Source organism: Ascaphus truei, chromosome 1 (genome assembly GCF_040206685.1).
Source record: "Ascaphus truei isolate aAscTru1 chromosome 1, aAscTru1.hap1, whole genome shotgun sequence".
In the NCBI taxonomy this organism is placed as follows: Eukaryota; Metazoa; Chordata; class Amphibia; order Anura; family Ascaphidae; genus Ascaphus; species Ascaphus truei.
Window position 1 is genome coordinate 375,714,622 of NC_134483.1, and position 20,266 is coordinate 375,734,887.

Sequence of the window (20,266 nt, forward strand, 5' to 3'; positions counted from 1 at the left end):
TTGGGTTAGAAAGGTCTGCTTGATGGAGTTCATCTCAAAATCACTTGGAGTCCAAAGTGTCTATGCAAAACCATTATTCTCAGAATGTTTCTAAACACTATTCTGGAGACAGGCTGCAATTTACAACTCTCTGTGACAGACAAAAAGCCAGCAGAGCTCTGTCATTTAACCCCAGTGATTTTGTTAGTAGACATAGGGAAGAAAGTTTTTTTTTTACACTGTCCACATAGCAAGGCTACAATACTTGTCAACAGAGTCAAACAATTTTACATGTTCACTGTGTAGAGCTAAATATTTTAAATCCCTGAAGAAGTGATGTAAAAAAAAAGGCAATAACAGACCTTACGATTTACTGCATTTGAATCTCACAGGAGTTCCTCTATTTTCTATATTTTCTTGTATTATACAGTACATGCTATCTCCAGATTTCAGATGCATTGTGAACAGCTCTTTATTTTTGCTCATTTGCTTATTTAAAAATAAATAAAATCAGTGTGCTGTAAAAATGCCAAATGACCACAGTTGTACTAATTTATTTTTACATCTGTCATCCTAAAGTAATTGGTGCAAAATGCAGTCACTTTTCATTCCATTTGTTGACAGATACATTCATTAACATATTCTAGTTAAACAATTCAAGACCAATTTTATTTAGTTCAAATATTTTCCTTTCCCCGTGTTTTGTCTACCTTACAATTTAAATACTCTGATATCTTGCTTCTTGTCACATTTGCAAAGTAGGATTTTTGTAGGAACTTTCTGATATCTTCTGTGGGCTCCGCTTCAATCATGGCCGTTTTAGCCGTCCACACCGCCCATTAATCTTTTAAATTACCTTCCCCCGCCAGCAGAACCCTTAGCGATGCCTCCCAAGAAGGATAGGAAGCCGCTGCCTCCCCTGATGTCCCATTTTTTCACGAAAACGGGAACACCAGCAACCGAAATCCAAGATGGTGCACGCGCGTGCACGCACACCCAAAAAGTCACAACAGCAGCCCCAGCAGCATCAACAAGGAGAAATCTTTAATCAGCCAGACCAAGAACAAGATACAGAAGAGAATACCTAAAATACTGCAAAAGCCCTTAAAAGAACTGTTTAAAGAGATGCAGAGTGTCTTCCAAGTGGCCCTGGACAAAGTTGTGGCAGGATTCATGTCAGATCTCTCTACCCTGGCAGAACGGACAACGCAGCTGGAGAATAAACGCAAAGAAACCCTGCAGAGCCAGGGTTCAATGGAAGACGAGTTATTCAGGCTTAACGACAAAATAAGGAACCTGAAAGATAACGTCGACGACTTGGAAAATCGGGAAAGAAGACAGAATCTCAGGGTAAGAAATATCCCAGAAGAAATTGATCTAGAGAACTTGCAACCCTATTTAATAAATGTATTTACGCAAATAGTCCCGACTCTCCTAACAAGCGATCTGCATATGGATAGAGCACATCGAGCCCAAGCTTCACGGACCCCCGGAAATCCAGGGACGTAATAGTAAAATTACACTATTACTCCACTAAGGAGAAAATGTTACGAGGCTGCAGGAATCAAGAATTTTTGGATTTTGAGAATCCTAGGATTCAGATTTTCAAAGATCTCTCGAGATCTACAATCGCATGACGAAGAAGCCTCCTCCCAGTCACAGCGGTTCTCCGAGATAACGAGATCCGCTATAGATGGGCATTTCCATTCCGACTCTTGGTTAATAAAGACAGCAGGCAAGTTTCTTTAAGATACCCGGAAGAGGCAGAGAATTTCTTAAGAGCTCTTGGTCTACATGAGCGGCAGTCGCTGAAATCGCAGCATTCCCCGAGGTCTAAAGGATTGCCGGAAGTCCCACATCAAGAAGGAATAAGCAACTGTGTGGGTGTTTCCGAGTCTGGCCACCCACCTTGAGGTTGCAAAGGGTCCTTCCCCATGGTTGAAATCCAATCAGATGAAGATAGAGATTTTACTTTATCAGATATTAAGGTAAAAAATTATCAAATTAAATTTCAATTATCACTGGAATAATGTAAGATTTAAATATTTATGGATCTTTCTCACAAAAAAAACCTATCAATCTCTTTATAAATATAATTATCCAGAGCTTTTCACAAGAATTAAACAGGATCTTTTATTATTGAACTGTCACCAATTCTCCTGGATGGGCCTTATTATATCGGTCAAGATGAATGTCCTCCCAAAATTACTTTACTGTTTTCAGACACTTCCGGTTGCTATCCAAAATATATAAGGGATTTACAGAATAAAATTATGCAGTTTATATGGGATAACAAAATACCAAGAGTGGCGAGATCAGTTATGCTCGCATCCAGAGAAAGACGGGGTCTGGCGGTCCCTGATATTAGTGTAGCCCCTTGTAAACAGCACAGGCTATACCTATCTTCCTTCTACTGTGATAAGCCCTGTTAAGATCAGGCGCCAGTAATCATCATGGGTTTTCCCCCTTCATAGCCCTATCCTGAGTGGTAGACGCAGGCCTGGACTCTGCTGCAGGCGTGAGCAAGAGGGGAGGTTCTGCTGACACCACGAGGGGCAGGGCTAGCTCTATATATAGCAGCCAACTCCGGAGAGTTAGAGTTAGTGTGTGTGTTAGTTTGCGGATAGTGATATCGAGAGTCTGGAGTTGCCGTTAGTATGCCGTGAGCCCAAGAATCCTGCGGATCGGTCCGAGGAGTATCAGGAGGCTACGGTCTCCCCGGCGCAGAGTGCCGGATCAGAGAGAGAGGAACGGAAAACAATCAGCATCTATAGGTAGAGCTGATAGAATTATAGACTTGGTGGACCAATGCCCTCACCCCACTGCCAGGGGGGATGGGGAGAATTCAAGACCCACCTCGAGGCTAACCTCGGGGGTGGGCCATGGGGTATTGAAGCCCTAGCCCAGACCATCCTGCCGGAGGAGAGACTTGGAGGGAAGGAGAGGAGGAATTACCGGGGTGGAAGGCGAGTGGCGCAATAACCCGTCTTGCCTATTGTGTTGCGGCTGTTGGAAGCCACTATCGTTGGGAGAGTGCTGCTCTGTCAAATAAAGAGACTATTCATTATTATCAAAGACTGTGTGTGACTTGGAGAGTATTACCCTGGGACCCAAGGGGTTCTTCTATACCAGTCCTGTCCCATATTCCTGGGAGTATAGAAGATGGAGGCGTTGCACCACTAAGAGATCATGGAGGCTACCACCCTAGAAGCCCGGTTCTGGCTCCCCCACAACATCGCAGGAAGCTCAGGCCCTCCTGTTCCTCACAGGTACGCACCACACCGCATGTAATCTGCCCTCATGCACCCTAGACACCACGTAGAGTCTGGGGAAGGTTGGGAAGCAGGGTTACATTTGGAGGCGCTGCTGAGAGATGTCAGAACACAGGACCGGCTTATAGCAAAGCGGAACGGGCAGAGCGAGATGCACTATCTGAGCAAGTGTTGGAGAAGGATGGGCGCCCATAGAAGGTGGCGTGGAGGGGTGAAAAGTTAGAGCTGACCGAGTCCCTTGAGGCAGGTAGCATGAGGCAACTGGGGGGGTCAGCCTGATAACCTGTCCAGGGACCATGGCACAGGGCCCGCGCTATGAGTGGCCAAAAGCAGGAGACGCCACGTACCTAGAAGTGAGGTACCATAGCTATCACCCACAGAACACTTGCATGGTAGACATCCATTACAGTGCATGGAGGAGAGGAGTTCCGCTGAGCCTGGGGTACAAGCCACCTCAATTTAGTGAGTAAACAGAATGCAGAGCACACAGTTAGCAGTCAGTCAGTGTTTAGGTACGAGATACCCGTTACACATTGAGGATAGAGCACATGGGCGTTTGGAGGACTCATTCAAGATGGCGTCCATCCCTACATGTGCTCCGCAGAGCAAGAACATTGACCTAAAATGGCGGTTCCCGCCAAACCTGGAGCAAGCGCGTGCGTTGTGCACAGAGACTATTAAGAAAATGTGCGGGACATGTGCAATAATCTGGCGCCAAACCCGGATTCTTTACAAAGGGAGCGGAGTTGCGCGAAAGCTGAAAGCCCTCCCACTGGTGCCATGAGTGGTCAGAAAGCCAGGCCACGTCACACTGAAGAAGAAAAGATCCCGCCTCTGGATTCCACCAGAGGGAGGGGGCGCAAGGAGAGCCAATCAGGAGGGTCCTCCCCAGTGAAGGGAGGGACCGGAGACCCAAATGAGGAGCTTCACTTTTGTCTGGCATTCAAGGAGCAAGGAGCTGGAGCACTGATCTGTTCCCACCCTGAGCGAACTATGTCCGAGATGAGTACTTCCATATACCAAGTACCAGGAGGCCTACTGGTAGTGGAGGTAGCTGAGCACTAATACGTTCGGTGTTTGTGCGTCCACTGCGGAATACCGGGCGCGGTACCAAGCACCAGGGCCCGATGCCCTAAATGTTGCGCATTTTATCTTTGGCCGAACGAGCCGTGGCCTTTGTTCGGAACCCCGCGGGGTGCCTCTCCGGGAATCTTGATGGAGGTGGCGGAAGGTAAAGAAAAGACTGCCCTGGGTCCCCGTTATACCATATCAGGAGGAGCCAAGGCTTTGCTCGCTATTAAACTGAGCGAACGAATAACAGAGAAGAGCGCGACCGCAGTGAAGGTACCAGAGCGAGAACACTTTGTACCTATACCCACTGGTTGTATCGCAGAAGAACCGGGTGACTCCCCAGCGGAGGAGCCGATTGTGATTTCTTCAGGGGACGAGATTGGCGTGACATCGGTGGCGATGCGCCTATCGGCGAACCACCCCAAAGGCATCAAGAGAGAGCAGACGAGTCCAGGAACCATCCGACGGCGAGCGCTGGTGCGGCCGGAGGCCAGTAATAGTCCCTCCGTAGTGGTGACTCCCAGTGCGACGGAGGCGGAGACCGAGACGACCCTAGAAGAGCCCGATGTCATCAAAAAGCAGCGGAGCAGTAAGGAGATTCCACCACCCTCTTACTCCCGCCAGGCGCAGACCGAAATCCCGGCGAACGAGAAAGAGAGGCTTGAGGCCTACTTGTTCGACCATTTACCGGATGCTCCGCCACTGCCCCCGAAGGTCCTCAACGCACTTCCGGTGCGTGACCCCGGAGCGGATGGGGATTCTGCAGGCGATCCTGATGACGATGTTGTGTCCGGGTCCACCGGAAAGAGAAGTCCTGGAGGAGTGTTCTCCTCTCGGAGCATAGACTCAGCCATTGCCCTGGCTACCCTACGGAGTCGAGGCCCTTCCCGAGACGCCAAAAGTATGGCGGAGAGTGCCGCTAAGCACAAGTTCCTTTGGCGTGGTGTCACCCGCTTGCTGGACAATGCCCTGGATGTTCCCCCAGCCCAGGCTCATAGCCCCACTGCCCCGGCCACTGCCCCGGCCCCATCACGAGTGGTGCCCCCGGGACCTACCAGGGATAAGTTATGTAAATACCCCAAATACTCCAAGGACTTGCTGGATTGGGAGTTGAGTGAAGAAGGGTCCGATGGGGAGATACCGTATTCAAGTGTTATACCTGTACCTAAAACTGTGCCGTTTTCTCCTGCAGCTGGTCTCACACTCCAGTAGAGGCGTGGTCTACCCGCAAAGTGGTGCCCAAAATGAACCCCACTAGGTATTATAATGCCAAAGGAAGGAGAGACTGCTCGCGATCAACTGATGCGGGTATGTCCAGTGTATCATCCCAGGTAGAGTCTGATGTAGAACGCACTAGTCAGGCCGCAGTGTACGAACACCGCGACATATGGTGGGCGCCTTTGTTCACCGGATACCACGAGGGGATGGACTGTACGCGGTTCTTGTTAATTAAGAACGATGTAGTAGATCATTGGTGGGCGGCTGGTTCTTTCACTCCGCAGGAGATGGAGGATGAGTCAGATCACCGGTTTAGGGAAATAGAACAGAAACGTATTGTACCTCGAGGCCCCAGTATATTGTACGATGAGGTAGCTCCAGAGGAGCCTGTATATTGGGTACTGCCGAGCAGGGCAGGGCACCGCACACTCGCCAAGCTAAGTCGAGCTGACCGGGCCATAGTCGCTAGATACCGGCAGTCACACGGGTATGAGTATCCCTACGTGCCTGAGCCCATCATGAGAGAAATTGAAGAGAACCGAGACAGTTGGCTTAGGGAGGCAGTCCAGGAATACCTTCGGACCAAGTTCAGTCAGGGAGGGTATCACAATGAGGATAAGATTAGTGAGCTAGTACGCATATGGAGCATTGATACATGCACGGTGTTACATACAGGCCTGAGCATGGGCCGGTTCAGTCGTTCGCTGTGACCGTCACTGATCATAATGGACGGCGGGTAAGAAAGCCTGATCCAAGGCACTATCTGTAGGGTTCTCCATGTTGGGAGTACCCGGGTGTACTTGTATTTACTACCTCATTATGCCATGTATTATGAATGTTATGTGTGCTGTTTCCCAGGTGGTTCACCGCAGGATGGTTCTGCTAAAGATAGGTCCAAGTGGGGACCATTGGATTCCACCATAGGGAGAATGTAGCCCCCTGTAAACAGCACAGACTATACCTATCTTCCTTCTACTGTGATAAGCCCTGTTAAGATCAGGCGCCAGTAATCATCATGGGTTTTCCCCCCTTCATAGCCCTATCCTGAGTGGTAGACGCAGGCCTGGACTCTGCTGCAGGCGTGAGCAAGAGGGGAGGTTCTGCTGACACCACGAGGGGCGGGGCTAGCTCTATATTTAGCAGCCAACTCCGGAGAGTTAGAGTTAGTGTGTGTGTTAGTTTGCGGATAGTGATATCGAGAGTCTGGAGTTGCCGTTAGTATGCTGTGAGCCCAAGAATCCTGCGGATCGGTCCAAGGAGTATCAGGAGGCTGCGGTCTCCCCGGCGCAGAATGCCGGATCAGAGAGAGAGGAGCGGAAAAGAATCAGCGTCTATAGGTAGAGCTGTTACAATTATAGACTTGGTGGACCAATGCCAGGGGTGATGGGGAGAATTCAAGACCCACCTCGAGGCTAACCTCGGGGGTGGGCCATGGGGTATTGAAGCCCTAGCCCAGACCATACTGCCGGAGGAGAGAGGAATTACCGGGGTGGAAGGCGAGTGGCGCAATAACCCGTCTTGCCTATTGTGTTGCGGCTGTTGGAAGTCACTATCGTTGGGAGAGTGCTGCTCTGTCAAATAAAGAGACTATTCGTTATTATCAAAGACTATGTGTGACTTGGGGAGTATTACCCTGGGACCCAAGGGGTTCTTCTATACCGGTCCTGTCCCATATTCCTGGGAGTATAGAAGATGGAGGCACTGCACCACTAAGAGATCATGGAGGCTACCACCCCAGAAGCCCGGTCCTGGCTCCCCCACAACATCCCGGGAAGCTCAGGCCCTCCTGTTCCTCACAGGTACGCACCACACCGCATGTAATCTGTCCTCATGCACCCTAGACACCACCGTAGAGTCTGGGGAAGGGGGGGAAGCAGGGTTACATTAGGAAATATTATTTTGCTTCCCATTTGAAACAGATCAATTATTGGCACTCTCAGGAAAATCAATATAGGTGGGTAGATTTAGAAAATATATTTAATAGCTCCGCGGCTCTCCCGGCCCTCCTGTGGAATAATAAGACAACAACATGTTCTAGACCAGACTTTTTTGATTCAGCGTTAATAACATTTTCTCTTAAAATTTGGCATAGGGTCAAAATTTATTATCAAATACTTTCAGCTCCCTCGAGATGTATCCCTATTTTTGACCACCTTGACTTTGGTCCAGGTTGGTTTACTGGTACTTTTGATTTAACTAAGAAGGGTGAAAGATCACAGAGGTGGCCTAAAACATTCATGCACAGAGGGAGCACACGGGGGTAGGGGAATGATGCTACTATTCTAGTGTTGGGAGACTGTTATTATGTATAGTATCGTATTTGGTATGCCAGTACACTCCTATGGAGGATTCCCACCGAGGTTTGCGGTGGGAATCCTCCATAGGAGTGTACTGGCATACCAAATACGATACTATACATAATAACAGTCTCCCAACACTAGAATAAATCTCATAGCATCATTCCCCTACCCCCGTGTGCTCCCTCTGTGCGTCCTGGAGCCACATAGTGGTATTGTAGACAATCAGTCTGTTGTATATATGTTAAATAAATGTGATTTTATAATTGTTTATGTATGGCTATGGGGGCAACTCCAAGGATTGTATTTTTCCTAGCCTAACAAATCTGGTCTAGCGAGTGCAAATAGGCATCTTTTAGGCCACCTCTGTGATCTTTCACCCTTCTTAGTTAACACTATCCATCCCGTATGCACCCTATCTTTAGTTACCAGTATACAGGCATACCCCGCATTAACGTACGCAATGGGACCGGAGCATGTATGTAAAGCGAAAATGTACTTAAAGTGAAGCACTACCTTTTCCCACTTATCGATGCATGTACTGTACTGCAATCATTATATACGTGCATAACTGATGTAAATAACACATTTGTAACAGGCTCTATAGTCTCCCTGCTTGCGCACAGCTTTGGTACAGGTAGGGAGCCGGTATTGCTGTTCAGGATGTGATGACAGGCGCATGCGTGAGCTGCTGTTTGCCTATTGGGCGATATGTACTTACTCGCAAGTGTACTTAAAGTGAGTGTACTTAAAGCGGGGTATGCCTGTACACTTTTAAGGATTAATATATGGTGAGCGGTAGCCTTTCTCTACCTTGTTATATACTTTTGATTTAAGGAAGACTACAAATGTTAGAGATGTGGAGAATATGCTATTGAATGGTAAACTGTTAAATTTCAACAATTTTTGTCGGAAATACTCTTTCACGGGTGCTGAGGTGTTCAGATTTTTACAAGTTTAGGCAATTGTCTCCGGGTTGGTCTTTCCCAGAGTGTTCTGTATTCGAAGAATTATGTAGAAAAGAAACTAAGTTTTTATTTCTCGGAAATTTAATGCTCCCTGCAGACACCGTTATATGGATCAATGGGCCCGTGATTTTCAGGCAGAGTTTTTTTGGGAAGATTGGCAAGATATTTGGGTCAATGCAACAAATACATCATTAGGCACAATATCTAAAGAGAATATAAAGTTATGTTCATATGGTATCTGACACCTCAGGGGTTAAGGCAGAATTATCCAGGACCACGAATGTTTACTGGAGAGGTTGCGGTGGTGTCAGGAATATGGCCCATATCTGGTGGTTTTGCCCCAAAATACAGATATTTTGGTGAATAGTGCAGAATTTGCTACGAAAAACTATGGGGATAAGAATCCCACTAGACCCAGTAATAATGTTCCTGGGTAAGCCGCTAGATAATTTAAACCAAAATATATACTGTAAAAATTATTTTTATACATTCTGACTGCGGAGAGACATGCAATCGCAGGGGCCTGGAAAAAGTCCCAACTCCCCTCCAGGAGAGAGATTATCTCGAGAGTAAATGAGGTGCAATCCATGGAAAGACTAACATCTTATGTGAGACATAACTCAAGAAATTTTCAAAAAGTTTGGGAGCCCTGGTACTCTAGGTGGAATATGTGAATTTTTGAGTTACTGTGGACCTAAGGCTGTATTTTCACTCAGAGTTGGTTACTCTGTGTAATGTGTAGAGCTGTGGTTGTCTAGCGTCGTTATATTTTTGTGTTTTTATTTTAAACCTGTGTTAAATTGGTGGCACCATTCCCCCTCCCCCCCATTTTTTTCTATTTCTGTTTCCTTTACCCTATGTTTTGCTAAAAACTCAGATGAAAAATAAGTTACAAAAAAAAAAACTCCTCATAGGATTGCTTCAGCCCCGTCCTCATTTTAACTATATTTGATCCCTGCAGGGCTCATTCATAATCTCTGAGGTCTTAGCTTTATTCCCCTCTCTGGGCACATTTGTGGTTTTCAGCCTACCGATCCAATGTCTTTTGTAATGTGAATACTCAGCAGTTGGTCTAAGAATCAAAGGCAAATTTTTTCAGTATCAGACATTTTTAGGGCTCTGGTGTCAGTGCCTGAAATTTCTCCTGATGATGGTTGTCACTGGGGGCGAATGCAACCATCTCATTCTGAACTGTCTTCAGAAATCAGCCATATCTGATTGTTCCTTTGAATCAAAAGCAAGTGTGGCAATGTAAGCCATGCATCGTTTTCATGGGGGACTTTGTTGTTCAAAGACGCGGAGTAAGGAAGGGGACAAGAATAGGATTCCCAGTGGGAACCCCAAATTGCTTTCAGATATTATAAATCTTTTTCTTGTGGATTGGCCTTGTTTTATAGATAGAAGCTGAGATCTTTTATGTGGCTTATTAGCAAGAAAAACGGCACATTTATAGGACTGGGAGAATCACACGTAACACAACTAGACTCACGGAATAATCATTTATCATCAATCATTTATTTTGTATAAAGACTACATTTAAAAGCATTTATGTCCTCCAGACTTTATGACCATACAGTCACAGACTGAGATTTTACAGTTTCTAAGAAAATGCATCCTTCATCTTTCACCAATATATATGCACAATTGATACCAGAAGAGATTTGAAAGCTGTGGTAAATTGTCTGCAGTCTAGCAATGTACGAGAGTGAAAAAAGTATGTTATTCATTGATCTAGAATATAAATAAAAATTTTGGTTTTAAAATGTTTACAGTATGTTCTAATGTTTTGGTAATATTATTTCCATGAGGCTAGGACATGTAGGCTATCTACAGTACATGTCCTAACCTCATGGAAATAACATTATTACTAAAACATTACAACATATACATTTTCAAACCAAACTTTTTATTTATATACTAGATCAATGAATAACATACTTTTTCACTCTCTTACATTTGCAAGACGGCGGGCAATTTGCCACAGCTTTCAATACATTTTAGTTTCTTTTTAGAATTCTAAATGCACGTTATACAATTTACTATTATGAATGTTCTGAGCACTAGATCACCCACTACAGATTTTAAGTAACTATTATACAATAGAAAATAAATATTTTGGGTTGAAAATCTTTAATTGGTCCAGAATATATGCAACAATTCTCTACATAATATTATACAGTACATGACCTTTTGAGACAAATTCCATTTATTTTGATCCTATTTTTTTTCTGTACAACAGCAATGGTTCAAGAGATGTGTTATTTTTTTTTGCTACCATATTCTGGTGGTCCTGGCCTGGCCGACTATAAAATGCAAATAATGTATGCAGGGTGGTCTCTCTTGCGCGGACCGAGTGCATTAACTTCCTGGATCAGAGAACCCCCAAGAATGTGAGTTGTACTCTTTTATTGCTCGCTGCACTTCCAACTTTTCTTGTTCCATTTGTTTCTTCACGTTTTTTACTTTGTGAAGCTTCATATTTCTTTAACTGATGTAGTCAGATCTAAAACCTCCTCTTTCAGGTGTCTCTCTTTTTACCATCTCTAGAACACACAGGACTTTCTTGTAGTCATCCTTTCATTTACACACCTCTGTGCTGAGACTTTGGATCTCCTGGCACAAGACTCCTAGCGCTGTGCTTGAGCATGTGAAGCTCTTTCTGAGAGACTTTCAGATCAGTACTGAGACTGCGAATCTCTTTCTGAGAGACACCCAGTTCTGCACCGACTGTGAAATTCCTTTTGAGAGATTTCCAGTTCTGTGCTGAGACTGCTGACCTGTTGGTGAGGGACATCCAGCTCTATGCTGAGAGTACGAACCTCTTTCTGAGAGATTTTCAGCTCTGCACTGAGACTGTAAATCTCTGTCTGAGTGACTCTCAGTGCTGCAATGAGACTGCAAAACTCTTTTTGAGGGATTCCCAGCTCTGGGTTGAGACTGTGAGACTCTTTCTGAGAGAATTCAAATTCTTTACTGAGACTGAAGACCTTCTTCCGAGAGACTTTCAGCTCTGTCTGAGCCTCCTCATACTTCTGCTTCCAGTCAGCAATAATTTTGCTGTTTCTCATCCATGGCGGTAATAGCAGCATTCATTTGCTGTCTCCAGCTTAGTCATTAGGTCCTCCAAGTTACTACGCAAGCGACACTTTATTTCCTAAGTTGCATACTCAAGGAGAGCTGGGATCAGAGACCTCTGTAGCTTGGTGTTAGCTTCTCATTATTTTTCCAATTGTTCATGGAGTAGATCATAGTCATGTCTGGCAGTTTGCAGTGAATCTTCAAGACTTGTCAAAGGCTTGACACTTTTTTGTTCCAGCTCCTCTTCCCTGTTTGTTTGGGAGTTTCTCACTGTTAGAACGAGATTGACACCTCTTCGGGGCACACAACTTTTTCCTTGGGCCCTCTGTATATTCTGCCATTTCAGGGATGAATCTGCCAGTTGCTCTTGGCTGCAGGGCATCTCAGGCCCCTTCTGATGTTACAGGGTCATCTGCAAACATGTCTGTAACTTCTATGATAGGCTGAGGACCTATTTTTTTTGGTTCTCTTCCTCTTCACTTTGATAGACTCTTGCATAATGGATACTGAGGTCTCCTTCTTTGCTTAAACTTCTGCAGTTTTAGGGCACCCAGCATGCTTTGCTTGCATTCAACCATGTTTTTTCTTGCATTTGCAGTAGCTGGCGAACATATTAGGTGTTCAGCTCATCCTGCTTTTGCTCTCAGCATTCATGTTCAATGATGTAGGGACATGACTCTTCTATGGGCCGAGGCATCCGCAACATCCTGTGGGCGTTTCACTGGTGTGTCTCATTTCTGGAGCCATATATGAGTCGTCCTCATCATAATAAGACCTATAGGGACACTCTTTTGTGTGACAGGGTTTAAACAGATTTTACCCTCCATTATGGCACTTTCAGGTATATACTTCACACTGACCTTGGGAGGCGCTATTGCGTCAAAACATTTCTGTATATGTTAGAACCACAGATGGTAGTCATACAGGTGTGTCAGACTTGACTTGCTGAGTTCATACCTCTCACATGCGTCTCTGTAGACTTCTTACACTTCCTAATTGGTCATTTTAAAAACCTATGTGTGTTTTTTTTCCCTTGCACACGTGATGGGGCAGACTTTATTCCGAGATTCAGCACCTTGTGCGGGTCACCATCCGCACAAGTCTCTCCAATCAGACTGTGGCATTTGTTGCTTTACCCAGTGCAGTGTACCTTGGTTTTCTGCCTGGATTTGTAGCTCTCTACTCCGGTCACCTCTGCACGTATTTTTTTCTGTCTTACACCTGTTGCTCAAGCTGATGCTGGAACTGTTCCAAAAAAAGCACACATTTTTTTACCCAGATGGTCTTTGGGGCCCCTTTGAAATCCAATGGTCACCTCTCATCCCACTTCAAACATCATATAAAGGAGATGTGTGCACAGGCTTTGAAACAGGCTTTTAGGGGAAAATAATATAGGCTTTTATTAGCCGATGATTTCACATAATAAAATCTGCTTATCTTCAGTATGTAGGAGCAAAATAGTCAGGTTTAGATTCTCTTTGGAGTGCTGACTATACTGTGCCTATCTGCAAGTTGGAAGGATAAGTCTGTTTCCAACTATAACAGTCTGACATAGGCAAGTTTGACCTTTTGGGCCTCCTTGGCTTCCTCCTAGTTGGGATAGGGAGCGAGAAAGTCCAAGGCAGGGTGCTCTCCACAGCGGTCCAGGGTGTCTCCTTGGATCAGAGAGTCTGAGTGCCCTGTGCAGGGTGGAGTCTCTTGCATAGTACAGGTGTAGTAGTTTCCTGGATCAGAGAGCCCATGAGACTGAGAGTTGTACTATTTTATAAGTCTCCAATGAGCCAGCTGAGGAGGCCAATTAAGCCAGCCTGCATTGCAATTAGCCTAATCAGTGCTAACTCAGGCTCTGTATACCTGTTTCTACGGCGCCATTATCTAAAAGGGGATCCACCCTGTCACAGAGACCTTGCCCCAAAGAGTTTACAATCCAAGTGGGATGCTGGGAGGCTTACAGAGTAAAAGTGCATTATTACAAATGTATTCGGGGGGGGGGGGGGTGTCAAGTGCATTTGGAGTTCATAGTAGAGGCATCAATAATTTATTTACGTTTATTTTCAGCTGGCAGTTGAATGTGGAAAATGAAGGTGCTTGATGAATATTGAGTGGAAGAGGGTTCCATAGGTTGGGAGAGATTCATGAAAAAAGTTTAAGACAGGAGAGGGCTATAGAGGTAAAAGGTGTAAAGGTGAGACAAGCTTGGGATGAGTGTAAGAGATGAATAGGGGTGTAACGAGAGATCAGCGTTGAGATATATGGAGGTGCAGAGGAGTGTAGAACCTTAAAAGAAAGGAGGAGAGTTTTGAAAATGAATAGGAAGCCAGCAGAGAGAGTTCAGGAGGTCAGAAGCAGATATACATCTAGAAGAGTAATAGAGGATTCGTGCAGAAGCATTTTAAATGGATTGTAAAGGAAAGAGGCGTGAGGCAGGGAAGTCAGATAAGAGAATGTTGCCGTAATCAATATATTAGCAATGTTGCAATGCAAGAAAGCAAGATTTAGTAAAAGCGGAGGATAGGTCAAGAAGAATCGGAATGGAGCAGTTTGCTTGAGATTTGGCAATATGGAGGTCATTAGCTACCTCTGTGTCTGTTGAGTATGCTGTGTGGAAGCCTAATTGGAAAGGGTCAACTAGGTTATGGGAATAGAAAATGTTCAGTATATGTAAAGAAACAATTTGTTCCAGAAGTTTAGAAGCAGAAAACATAAGATAAGAGGGAGACAGTGTGATAATTTGAAGGGGAGGTAGGGTCTGGGGTGTTATTCTTAACAATACAGTACTATAGGTTGAACAATAGCTTGTTTAAAAAAAGATGGAAGGTACCAGACCAAAGAGATTAGTTAAAGATGTTAGAGTGGATGGGGCCATGGTAGAAGCAAGACAAAACATTTTAGGAGATGGGAGGGGGAATGAGGTTGAGGTTGCGGTTGCATGTGGTGGAGGTTGAGGAGAACAGAAGGAAACATACTTCTTCATCTATAACTGAATAGAAAGAGTCAAAGACAGATGGAGGAGGATTAGGAAGGAGGGTGAGGAAGGGAAAGAACAGATTTATTTGTGGATAGCTTCTACCTTGTGTAATGGACGAGTGGAGGATGATGTGGTGGGAGGTCATAGAAGACAGAGAAGAGGCGGTGTGGATTGGATTTATGCCTTTCTATTATAGGAGAGGTGAAGTAACTCTGTTTGGCAAAAAGAATAGAGTTAGAGCAAGATAGAATAAATATGTAGTGTAGGAAATCAGTCAAAGAGTGGGACTTCCAACAGAGGCGTTCAGCGAAACGAGAGCAAGGGCACAGAAATAATGTCTGTGTATGCTATACGTTTTGGCATAAAGGAGAGGAGCAAGGACAGTGTTGTAAATTGTGACAAAGCTGTTTGGGTCAACGGGGACTAGATTGTAGACCAGATTCCAAGGACTAAAGGTCAGTGGAGCACAAGTTTACGTGTATAGCAAGAAGTGGTTGAAGGTTAAGTTTCAGGGGAAATGGGAGCGGTTATGGTAAATGAATGGAAAAAGAGAGATTGAGAAATATGATAAGGAACAGTTTTTTTGCAAAGACGAGGTCAAGGAAGTGGCCATCCTTGTGGGTGCTGGAAGCAGTTTGGTGGAAACCAAAGCATGAAGCAAGATGGAGGAGGCATAGTTAAAGTGCCCTACATTTTATTTTCCCATCAGAAGAACAGGTAAACCCCGTTATAGCGCGGTCCTCGGGGGCCACCCGATCCGACCGCGCTACAAACGGGGTCGCGCTAATTAAATTAAATAAATTAATTAATTAAACAAATTTTAAAATGGCCGCCGCGCCCGGGGTTCTGTGTCTACAGAGGGGGAGAGCTGGGATCGCATCATCGCACTGTGCTGCACTGTGCTACTCGCTACTCCTCCCTCCTCCCTCCTCCCCAGCTGTCAGAGAGCTGCCGGCAGTGCTTGGAGAGTGCGAGGCTCAGGGCTGCAGCCTCCTCTCCATGGCAATTTTACTCACATGTCCACTGATCACCCGCACAGCAGCTTCTCCTGCTCTCACTCACAAACTTTTCAGGGACGCCGGGGGAGCCTGCCCTGTCTAGGAAGAGAGATGTGTGTCTGTGTGTCTGTGTGTCTGTGTGTCTGTGTGTCTGTGTGTCTGTGTGTCTGTGTATCTGTGTATCTGTGTGTCTGTGTGTCTGTGTTCCTGCTTCTCCTGCTCTACACCACAGACATTCTATCCTGTGTGTGCGGGGGGGTGGGGGAGGGTTAGGGGAGATGGAGAGAGTGTGTGTGTGTGTGTGTGTGTGCTGTGCAGTGTCCTGTGAGTATGTGTCCTGTGCAGTGTGCTGTGCAGTGTGTGCTGTGCAGTGTCCTGTGAGTGTGTGTGCTGTGCAGTGTCCTGTGAGTGTGTGTGCTGTGCAGTGTCCTGTGAGTGTGTGTGCAGTGTGCAGTGTCCTGTGAGTGTGTGCAGTGTCCTGTGAGTGTGTGCAGTGTGCAGTGTCCTGCGAGTGTGCGCAGTGTCCTGCGAGTGTGTGCAGTGTGCAGTGTCCTGTGAGAGTGTGCAGTGTCCTGTGAGTGTGTGCAGTGTCCTGTGAGTGTGTGCAGTGTGCAGTGTCCTGTGAGTGTGTGCAGTGTCCTGTGAGTGTGTGCAGTGTGCTGTGTCCTGTGAGTGTGTGCAGTGTCCTGTGAGTGTGTGCAGTGTGTGTGTGTGCAGTCAGTGTGTGCAGTGTGCAGTCAGTGTGTGCAGTGTCCTGTGAGTATGTAGTGTCCTGTGAGTGTGTGCAGTTGTGCAGTGAGAGTGTGTGCAGTGAGAGTGTGTGCAGTGAGTGTGTGCAGTGAGAGTGTGTGCAGTGAGAGTGTGTGCAGTAAGAGTGTGTGCAGTGTGTGCAGTGTGTGTAGTGTGTGCAGTGTGTGCAGTGTGTGCAGTGTGTGCAGTGTGTGCAGTGTGCAGTGTGCAGTGTGCAGTGTGCAGTGTGCAGTGTGCAGTGTGCAAAAAAAATGTAAAAAAAAAAATTTTTATTTAATTTTTTTTATTTTTTAAATGGGAGCCACGTGAAAACCGCGTTATAACCGATTCGCGTTATAATGGGGCGCGCTATAGCGGGGATTACCTGTGCTACTACTTTATTTATACATAAACAAGTATCACTATTTTTTTTTTATTTTCCAAAACAACAGCTATTCATATTTTATTTTTTAAAGAAAAATACATTTATGTGTTAAAGGTTCTTTGAATGTATGTTTTCAGAGTGTAAATATTGTAAACGTCTTTCTAAAGTTAGGCCAAAAATGCTTTGCCCTCATGTTTGACAGGATTAAAATGTATTGACATTTCAACCACAGGCCTTCAATTATTGGCTCAATTATATGGTTTTCTTGCCAATATTTACCATTCCAAAACCCCAACTTCCAGTTTAATGCGCCTCTATTTGAAAATTCAAAAAATATAATTTCTCTCAGATAATTTGTTAAAAAATATTCTTCAATGATTGTGCAAACCCTGTAATATGGGTATGAGTACGGAAATGAAAATATTCACTACTCAGTTTTAATACTTTTAGATTTATTTCCCAATGTGATTACACCTTTATAAAATCTTAGGTAATATGAGGGCAATGACTTTTTAATGAAACAATATATATAGTATATTAGCACATTTTTACATTAAAAAAATAGTGAATACCATATGCTACTTGTTCATATCCCCATAAACAAATATATCACACAAATAATATTGATATAGTTAAATGATATTTACTAGGATGGCTATGATGCACGCAGAAATAGAATATTATTCTGACCACAAATGAAAAATAATGAGTGTTAATCTAGTATAATACACCAAACATATGCTCCTTTACTGTATTATTATATTGTGGCTCTAAGTCTTTTGCATTTCAAATTATTATTTAAAATGTTAATTTCATAACATCCAGCTTCACGTGTGCCCAAGCATTGTGCATGCCAAAATGGTGGTGTTTGTTACTGTTTTGCATAGATGAGGTTTAGTATTAATTACACATTCTTGAATATATTAATCTTAATTTGTATGTACTGTACTCTTTCTACTGTATATTGTTTTTGAATTTGTAAGTACAAATTTGTAAGTACAATAGAGCTACCGATACAGGTCCATTAAATTATCCATTACAATATGACCAATATCCTGTCTGCAAGCTGAAATCTTCTCCAAACTGCACAATACAGGGAATTTATGGGGCAAAACAATTCTGCCACCAACAACTGACATTAGAGAGTGTACATAGACCAAGCGTCTAAGATTAAAAAGTAAAGAAGTAATCCAAGAGTAAAGAAGAGAGACGGACAAAAAAAGACAAAAGAGAGAGGAAGAAAGAAAGAGAGATAGAAAGAAACTGGGGTGGAGGGACAAATGAAAAAGAAAGAAGGAGAGAGGAGAGGACAAAGCCTAGCAGGAAAGAAATGGGGCAAAGGAGATAAATACATTTTGGGCAAACTCGAGCAAGACAAAAATAGGCAGGCAAAGTAGACTGAGATGGCAAAGGAAATTATGAAATACCGTACATGGAGAAAACTTAAGAGGAAAAGAGAGAGACATGGGGGAGGGGTATACCAAGGAGCGAGACAAAGAGAGAGAACTAGGAAGGCAATGGGGAGACAGAGCATCATGAGTGGTCAAAGAAGAGAGACATCAAAACAAAAGGTCTATGAAGCAAGCAATAGATGTGGAAGGATGCATTTGCATTACAAAATGATGATGCTGCCTTTAAGGTGACGAAGGAAAGCAATGCACAATATCTTCCTAAAAGTATTCCAAGTGACAAATTCCTTAATACATATACCAAGATGCAAATGAAACTCCACCCCCGGTGCTCCAACTACTTGCTCCATAAATCCATCATCTTGTTGAACACCGATGCAGACTTACCAGAAAATGGAGCAGCTAAGATTAATACATAGACTCTACATGTCACAGGCACTTTTTAGCGGGTGTTTTGCGAAAAAATAACAACATTGCACTTACATTTTGACTTTGATACACAAGAAGTGGAGGGGGGGGGAAACAACATGGAAGAACCAGAATTGGCCAAGAGCAAATTCGGTTCTTTTGTCCTTGGGATGTGTCTGGCTACTGGTGTACCTAATGGAGATGACCAGTGCTTCGGCAAAACCTGGATCTAAGAATCCCAAGGGACTTGGTCGTGCTCATGGTGAACATCCATGTTACACGCCTTGAGGTGCAGGCGAACAGCTGAAGTGGTCCCACATCCGGCAACTCATTACCATTGCATATAAAACATACAGTAATGCAGCATTTTACACAAGAATAACACAATCACATAAACAACATAACCTTATAGATTTGAACCAGCATGACCTTAAGCAAGTGTTCAGTACTTATTGTCTCATGTTTTACAGATCACCAAAACCTCCCGCTTTGTGAGGGTTGTGCCATGTATTGCTATTCACGTCCCTCTAGCCCTGCCTTCAAAGGTATCATCCGAGCAGCTGTGCTCTAACTGTATAGGTCTAGAGGCGATTGGCTATATGTAGATCGCTTCCCCTGTGGCTACTTCCCAGGCCCTCTACTATCTCTCAAGACCTAATCCTGTCGGTCATCTAAGATACTGATTCCGGTGTCTTGTGTGAGGTACTTGGGAACTCTTACGAGCTGCTCATGCTGAATCCCCCATCATAACTTTTAATTGTGTATTTTTCTAACCAAGTTGGAGATAACACTTGAATGTCTATTCACAGCAGAACCCACATAGATCCACCAACGAATCAATTAATAGACAAACTTTCCACTCATCCCTCTCCTCACCCTCCCCATTCGAATCCTCCAAACAGACCCAACCTGAAATGAACAAATGTACCGGCTCTATTACTCGGGGTTGCCTATCTGCCACAACGCTGCTATGGAGTTTCCTTACATTCTCTTCTTTGCATGGGCCCCCTAATGCCAGTTTACGTTGCTGAGCGCCTCTGAGCTCAGATCCGGTTTGGGATGTCATAACATGTAAATGAACTGGCCCTAGCGAGGGCACCCCCAATTTGGAACCTCTAATGAGAGTATTCTCATCCCCTCACTGCCCTGCCAGGTGTATGAGTGTGAGGAGAGCCCAGCACACCTGCTTGGTTAATGCAACCCCCCCCCGACACCTGATCCCCCCCTCCACGCATCCTTATATTTAGGGACTGTGGATCCTGCGGCAGGCTGCACTAAACCCCATGAACCGGGGGTCCGAGCTCTGGGCGATACCTTGTCCAGATCCTGTCCATGACTTTCTCCTCCCCAATACTTGTCCTTCAATCTCTTACCCCGAAGACGTCTGACAGTCTTGTTTGCCTCTGCTGTTGGATTCCCTGGTCCAAGCCCAGACTTCACCCCCGGCCCCTCACCGCTGCGCTGCTCCCCTGGCCATCCCGTCTCC